Source organism: Stenella coeruleoalba, assembly GCF_951394435.1.
Source record: "Stenella coeruleoalba genome assembly, chromosome: 2".
NCBI classification, from domain to species: domain Eukaryota; kingdom Metazoa; phylum Chordata; class Mammalia; order Artiodactyla; family Delphinidae; genus Stenella; species Stenella coeruleoalba.
The window spans coordinates 4,416,941-4,424,962 of NC_137147.1; positions in this window are offsets into that span (position 1 = coordinate 4,416,941).

The window sequence follows — 8,022 nt, forward strand, 5'->3', positions numbered from 1 at the left end:
TATTACAGAAAGTGCTCCAATAATCACGCTTTGGAGTCTTTGGAGTTTCAGTGGGCACGTTCTCAGAGAGGAGCCTGTTGGGTCAAGGATACCTGAACTATTTTTATCTGTCACGTACATTGCCATTTTTGGCAGGATTTAGAGGGGCGGGGGTGAGGGGGACAGTGGGATTTCCAGGCAATGAGTCCAGAATGGGCACTGGAGGACCGGGCTGGCCCCGGAGATTGGCATTTCCAGAAAACGGGGCTCCTTGGCAAGACTGGACGAGGTCAGGAGGGCCCAGGTGCTCTCCTGGCTTACTCTGTGACTCTCCGAGCCTCAGTTTCTTCATCTGTAAAATGGGACAGGAGAGAAGCCTGTACACTCTGGCTCGACCCCAGCCGTGCTCTGCCCGATGGCACCATGCCCAGCTGGGCGCTGAGACCACACGGCCACGGGCAGGAGGCAAGGCTGCACCCACCTTTGGGGGGGGTTATCTCTAGGGTGTGACTGGTTCGGGGGAAAGGGGGTGGAAGAGTCCCCACCTCACTTCTCCCAGACACCCTAGCCCCCCTCTGATATCCTGAGGCGTTAGGGCCCTGGCTCCCAGGGCCTTGGTCACAAAGCATATGACAGTGCGTCCCCTGCTGTCTCCCGTGCCCCCACCTCCACCCTGGCAACGGGGTGAACAGGAAGGGCTGCCCCCAGCTCCCACTGCTCCCAGTGGGGGTGCCAGATGGTGCTGCCTTTACGTCTGAGCTCAGCTCAGAGCGCCAGGCCCCCTGGAGCCACCCCTGTGTTACAGATGAGGACACCGTGGGCCAGAGAGAAACAACCAGCGACAGTTAGGGGAAGACCTGGAATTTGAGCCCCGCTGTGCCACCGGTGACACCGATGAACTGGACCCCATGACTCAGTTTCCCTATCTGCGAACAGGGACGACAGCTACCTAGGGCAGGGTTAATGCAGATAAGGACTTTTAAAATTCTTTTTTTCTTATTTTGTTGGCCTCACCACACAGCATGTGGGATCTTAGCTCCCCGACCAGGGGTCAAACCCACAGCACCTGCAGTGGAAGCGCGGAGTCTTAACCACTGGACGGCCAGGGAAGTCCCACTGCCAGTAAGGACTTTGAAGGCTCCAGGCACCGGCTGTCAGACGGAGCAGAAGAGACCCTCGAAGGGCCAGCCAGCAGCCTCAGGCCCGGCTCCGCTGCTGGCTTGCTCCTGGGCCTGCGGTCAGGCTCCTCCAGTCCTGCCCTGCCTCCACCCACACGCCGGCCTTGTCTCCCAAGTTCCCCGGCACCCAGGCCATAGCCAAAACCCTCTGGTCACTTCTTGCAGCGTCTCCTGTTTCCAGTCCCCTGTGACCCCTTCACGACCTGCCCAGGAGGCATCTTCAACCCTGGGGTCCACTGGCTGGAAGGGCTGAGAGGACCATACCCCCTGGGCCTCAGGCTTCTCGCCTGGACAAGGTGACCTCTGACACCACCCAGATCTAAGACCCAGGGGCGTGGATTGAGGAATGAGGTTCTCTCCCAAGCAGGGCCTGAGGCCTAGCATATCTGATGATGTGGGGAGAGCAAGCTATTGACGTCTGTCAGTCATTCGTTCCAGCGCACACCTTCTTGTGCAGGCCTCACACTGGGTGCTGGGATTCAAAAATGACTCAGATGCTGCCCGGCAGCCCCGGCCTGGCTGGGGAGTGTATTCGTTATCTATTACTGCATGAGAAATTATCCCCAAATTCCTCAGAAGCTTATGATACCAAATGTTTATTATCTCGCCATTTCTGAGGGTCGGGGATCCGGTAACAGCTTAGTTTCGGGGCTCTGGCTCACGGTCTCTCGTGAGGCTGCAGTCAAGCTGTCAGCCAGGGATGCGCCATCGGACGCCTGCCGGGGGCCGGAGGACCGTGTTCCAGGCTGACTCGCTCACACGGCTGTCGGCTGGGGGCCTCAGTTCCTGGCCAAATGGACCTGCTCCACAGGACCGCCTGAGCAGGCTCAAAACACGGCGCCTAGCTTCCCACACAGCCGGGGTCCGGCCACAGTGCCTTTATGCAGTCGTGGCCCTCTTGAAGGGGGTGGTTTCTGCACAGGCAGCAACAGGGGGACCTGCCTGGTGGTCCAGCGGTTAAGACTCCGCACTTCCACTGCAGGGTGCTTGGGTTTGATCCCTGGCTGGGGAAGTTCCGCAGGCCACGTCGTGCAGCCAAAAAAAAAAAAAAAAAAAGACAAATTGCTCACAGGCAGCAAGAGAAGCGCTTGCCTGGACGGGCGTCCTCAGCACATGAGACCTGGACGAGACCGGCAGGGAGCGCGGTGGGGGAAGGCCGAAGGCGGGCCAGGACTGGGAGGGGCTTGGACCACCCTGGCTGGAGCATGTGGACACATCTCATTGGTTGTGGGCACGGGCACATCCAGGGGAAGCGGCGGGCCTGGGGGGGCAGTGGCCAGTGAAGGAGGGGGGCTGGGACAAAGTGTCAGGGCGGAGGAGACGCCTGAGCCAGCTGCGAAGGAGAGAGAGGCACGCTCTGACAGGAAGCCCCTGAGGGAAGGCTCACCTGCACCCCCGCTGGCACAACAGATGCTCAAAGGCGGATGACAGAAGCCGGCCCGCCACCCTCCATTTGGACAGCAAGGCCCCGAGAGGGGTTCACCTGGGAGGTGAGCCTGGCCCCTGGCTGAGTGGCACAGGAGCCGAGTGTCAGACACCCAAGGGGCCCAAGGCCGGGCCCGTGGCAGGGGCTCCAGAGGGCAGAGCCCAAAGCAGCAGGGCAGGTGGCAGAGGGGGGATTCTGGCTCGGGCAGAGGGGACCGTTCTCCCTGCTCGGTTGCCCCAGTCGGGCGCTGGCTCACGTCTGGCTGGGTGACTGCCCCAGGCTGGGCAGGCAGGACAGAGGAAGCCACAGGAGGGAGGAGGGACACAGCGCTGACAAAGGCCCCTCCCGCCCGGACAGGTTCTGCAAAAGGGGAGCTTGGACTCTGGGTCCAACAACCACAGCAGGGCTCCTGGGTTCCAGGGTGCCGAGGTCTTTCTCTCAGCCCCTTTCTCCGTGGTCTCCGGCGCTGGCGAGGAGCCTGCCTGCCACCCTGCCGTCCGGACACGCCCCTGGGCTCAGTACCCAGTACCCCTGCCCGGGGCCCCACCCTCCCACCGACTCCGCCTGGGTGGGGTCACACGGCCCTCCTCTGGCCACTGCGCTGGGTGCCTGCTCACACTGCCCGTCAGCCGGGGACGGTCTGCTCACCCAGCTGCCCCCACCATGACAGTGGAGCCCCCAGAGGGCACCGATCAGGCCTGGCCCCAGGAGGCCCGTGGGCAGCAAGCACACGTGTCCACGCTTGGCCGAGCTCCCCCCAGCCCAGCCCCTCTGTGCTGGCCAGTTAGCCCAACCCAAGCCGGGGTCCACCCCTACTGGCCTTCCGGGTCCAGGGCGCCCCAGGCACTTCCCCTTAGCTCTATTTTTACACCAGGAGCACTTGCCGTGTCTATTTATGTCACTCCCCATCTTGAGTTTCTGTTCATCTCATACTCTGGCCAGAGCCTCCCTCGATCCTGCCTCTCGGTCCACTCACTCCAAGGCCAAGTGGGTGCGGAGCGCAGCGGAGGCCACAGCTCACTTGGAGAGGTGGCCCTGGGGAAAACTGTGACTGTTTGCAGCTGAAGGAAGATGCAAGAAACCCACCCACACAGCGCGGTGGCCGCTTTGGGGATGACTAAATTCAACTGAGATGTGAATTCCACAAAATCTACCCAACAGGAGAACTCTGGGCGCCGTGGACTCGGGAGGGGCCGCCAGGACACTGGCTGACTGTCCCTAAGGGGTCCCAGGCCCTCCACCCTCTGAGGCCCAGCGCAGACACCCTCACTGGGGTGGCTGAGTCACTCCCAGTGCAGACTGGACCAGAGGCCAGAGGGTCACGCAGACGGCAGACGTTTATCCACCGGGAGAAAGACGCCCCTTGGGCAGAGCCCCTTCATCGGCACCGGCACAAAGCCACCACGCCTGTTCACTGCAGCATCTTCAGCAGCCATTAGAGGGCCCTCCTGAGCCAGGGCCTGGAGCCCAGCTGTGGGGTCAGGGTTTAAGAAGACCTTAGGAAAAAAAAAAAAGAGGCCCTTAGGAAACCCTTCAGTACCTCAGCTGATTAATTAATTCTGATCTTCCATGTTTCCTGCAAAGGTGTCAATGGATAAAGGCAGAGAGCCGGGCACTTTGCTCTGGAGGAACGACAGCAAGGCCGGGTCTGCGCCTGCTCTGTGCCCACTCTGCGTGGCCTCCTTCACTTGCTCTGGACCCTAGAATCCTCCTGAAGCCATCTGACAGATGACGAACCTGAGACAAAGATGGCTCACAGGGCCACACAGCCAGGAGGGGTCCAAGTTGAGACTGAAAAGCAAAACTGAGCCAGAGCTTCCCGAACCTGTCCTTGGAGACGGTCTCAGCCCCTGAAGAGGTCAGTTTCAATGCAGGTTTTGCCTCTGCCTGCTCCGAGGGCCCAGGTGGGGCCCTAGAATCTGCATTTTAGCGGTCTCTCTGGGAGACTCCAATCCTAGAGGTTTGGGGTGGGAGACCCGTGGCCACAGGGCAGGACTCACTCACCCAGGGCAGGCTCCTCGGCTGCCTGCTCACCCCCTGCTGTGTGCCAGGCCCAGTTTAGTGTTAGTAAAGAGGGGCAAAGTCCCGGCCCTGGTGGAGCTAACATGCCTGAGGAAGGGAGGTGATAAACACAGAGGAACATACAGTGTCACTCTAGGAACTGGATGAAAGCAGGGCATGGGGATGGGGTGGGGGGGCCCCCAGCCGAGCCCCCTTTGAGGAGCTGAGAGTTGAGCAGGGAACTGAGTTCTGGAGATGACCTGTGCCAGGCTGGGAGGAGGAGCTGCCACCCAGGGGAAGCAGTCAGTGCAAAGGCCCTGAGGTGGGAATGAACTTGGAGTTGTGAGGGTGCAGCCAGGTCACCTTGGGCTCTGAGGCACTGAGCTTGGGTTTTATTCCAAGTGAGAGGGGGGCCAGTTGACAGCCCTGTCCCCCCCACCAGCCTTTGCCCAGGAGCTTTGGAACCTGTTCCGGTGGCTTCCATCCTAGAATCACGCCTGCCCTGGCCCCCAGCCTCGCCCTGCGCACCCTCCGGCATGGCCTAACACCCCAGAAGGTCTACACAGCAGGTGCCTCGGTCCACCCTCACCCCACTCACCCTGTGACACCTTGAGCTCCAACCTCACTCCCCACCCCACCCGGGGTCCAAATAGCCTCCCGTCACTGAATTCATCAGATTCCAAGGTGAGAACATTTACGACCCATTTTTTTTTTTTACCTGCTCGTGTTTCTAAATTTTCCAAACCCAAACTGTCTTGTGGAAGAAGTTATAAAAGCTGTGCAAAATAAAAACTCTACCGTGCATTCAGTGACCTGGCTTGACCCCTGGTCCCCTGTGCCACTTCTCCCCTCCCAGCTGTCCTCATACTGCTCTGGCCTTGGGCCCCTCCCACCTCTTAAAGGCTGGGGTCTGAGCCCCGCAAGGTGGCCTCCCCTGGGAGGGGGAAGTGTCCTGGGGCCCCGTGGAACGTGAGAAGTTTGAAAGAGCACATTCTGTGCTGTAATTTTAGCCTCAGGAAATGAAGAAGAACAGACATAGGCCCCAGCGGCTGATGTAATAACGCAGGCCTGTCTGGACGTACTCATTTACTTGGCCACGACTTCTTCGCTTCTGGGTCTCTCCCCAGCTGTCATCGAAGGCCCAGGAGGTCAGGGAGGAGGGTCTCCCCCCACCCCATCCCCATGCCCTGCTTTCGTCCAGTTCCTAGAGTGACACTGTATGTGGTCCAGGGTCTGCTCCAGGCCCAGAGCACCAGCCGGGGGAGGGATTCCCGGGCAGCGGGGACATGCGTGATTCTCAGGGAGAGGCGGCTTTCAGGAGCTGTGGTCGTAGGGTTTAGTAAGCCAGCGGCGCACCCCTCGCAGTGCCTGCTTTTACTCCTTCCTCACGGCCTTGAAAATGCTGCTTCCAGCACACCCTGGGATGAACGGGACAGACCCTGGACTTGCCCTTGGGGTGCTCCCAGCTGGAGGCCACTGCCCAGCACCCACAGCCTAGGCCTCTCCAACACGCCGCTGTGGGCAGACCTGCCCCAGAGCCCACCCCTCTACTGCTCACCACATACTGGACCTTTGTCCCCAGACCCGACACGCCTCAGCCTGAACGCTGGCTCCCCCGCAGCCCAGCCCCACTTCCAAGCCCTCCCAGCAGGATGCACAGCTAGAGGCCTCACACCTCACCCCTCCTCCCTGGCCTGTAGGATCCCACCCTCCAGCTACCAGCTCCCCCACCTGGATCCCTGTAGGGTCGGCCCGAACAGGGCTTCCCTCCAAGGAGCTTTCTGAAGCTCAAATATTGAGTGCCTACTGTGCACCAGGCTGCTGGGCCCCTTCCCAAGGACCGCCCCCCCCAAGGAGTCAGGGCTCATGCCACCTGCCCCAAGCATGGCATTAACTTAAAGGCACTTGTGTTCTCTTAAAAGCAAAACAAAGCGGGTCCTCTTTGTCTCCTTATGAATTGGTCCATAATAATCTTCTGACTCACTGCCCTGTTAAGGCACTTGACTCTCCTCTCAAACCTCCAAAAACAGGGACGGATGCTACAGGCATTTGTGCTTTATCTCCTGAGGCCTCAGTCACCCAGGGACCCCCTGTTCCTAGAGGTGAGTCACCTGGACGTAGGTTGTCCAGTTTAATCGCCACGGCCTCAGAGGTCTCCAGCCAACTCCTGCCCCTGTTTTGAGTCTGGGCTGCTCCTGGGGCCCACATGCTTTTCTGGCTCATGGGCCTTGTTGAGGCCTGAGCTGGGTCAGAGGCTGGCGATGTTCAAACCCAGGCCTCCAGACCCCTAGCTCAGGGCCCACCAGCCATCACAAGCACTGGACTAGGAGTCAGCAGACCTGGGTTTGGGTCTCTGCTTACGGAATGTTCTATTTAGATTCTAAGAAGAAGAAAAGGAAACCGCACATAATCGTCGGATTCCTAGTGGCCTCTGTACCACCAGGGTTCACTACTTATTGTACATTCTCCTGACATATACCCCCTAGTACCAAGTATATATAATATTTAAAACCTGTCCATGAGATACATGTCCACGGCAACCCCCGTGTCGATTTCAGAAACAGTAAAATGCAAATAAAAGAACTGTGTGATCTGCCACACCGCAAGGTGTGGTCCTGACCACAGGAGCACGAAGAAGGAAGTTGGGCGCAGGCCTGAAGGTGTCACCTGACTCCCATTGTGAGGAAGCGTCCAGCCAAGCCCGGTCCCAACCGGCCAATCAGGACTTCGTGAGGCGCTGGGGAAGGAGGGCAGGGGGGAAGTCTCTGACCAGGACCCTCCCCAGGGAGCAGGGAGGGGGTCCCTTGCCACTGCCAATCTCGGGGACTGGGGGGGAGGGGCGGGGAGCGGCGTCGGATTCGGCTCCTACTTAACCCCCCCGACCCCCCGCCGCCCAGCCACCCGCGTAGACAGGAGCCCAGCGCCCTCCCACTTCGCCTTCGCACCCTCCCTCCCCTCCGCCCGGCTCTCCAGGCCCGCAGGCCTCCCAGAGCCGCGGCTCGAGGACCGTCCCCTCCGGCCACACAGCGCCTGGCCGCCGATATGGAGGCGCCGCGATCTGGCCTCTCCCGCCTCGCGGCTCTCGGACCAGTCCAGGAACCTCCCCCGCCTCACAACCTTCCGCGGCTCCCGCAGTTCGCGCTCAGGTGCGGGCCCGCGAGGGCCTGACCACGCCCCTCGCCCCTCCCGAGGTGAGCCAGGCGGCCGGAAGCCGCAGGGCCGCCGCCAGGAGGGCGCACAGACGGGAGGGGCGAAGACTCCCCGAGGGGGTGTTTCGCCGCTCGAGGAGTGTGACAATTAGTGTCCGAGCCTGCAGGCCTTGGAGGGTCCTGGCGCTTCCACGTTCGTTACCGCGGCGTGTCCCCATTATACAGGCGAGGACCCTGAGGCTGGGCGGCGGAGTCGGGATCTAAACCCAGGCCCCAGGATCCCAGGCCC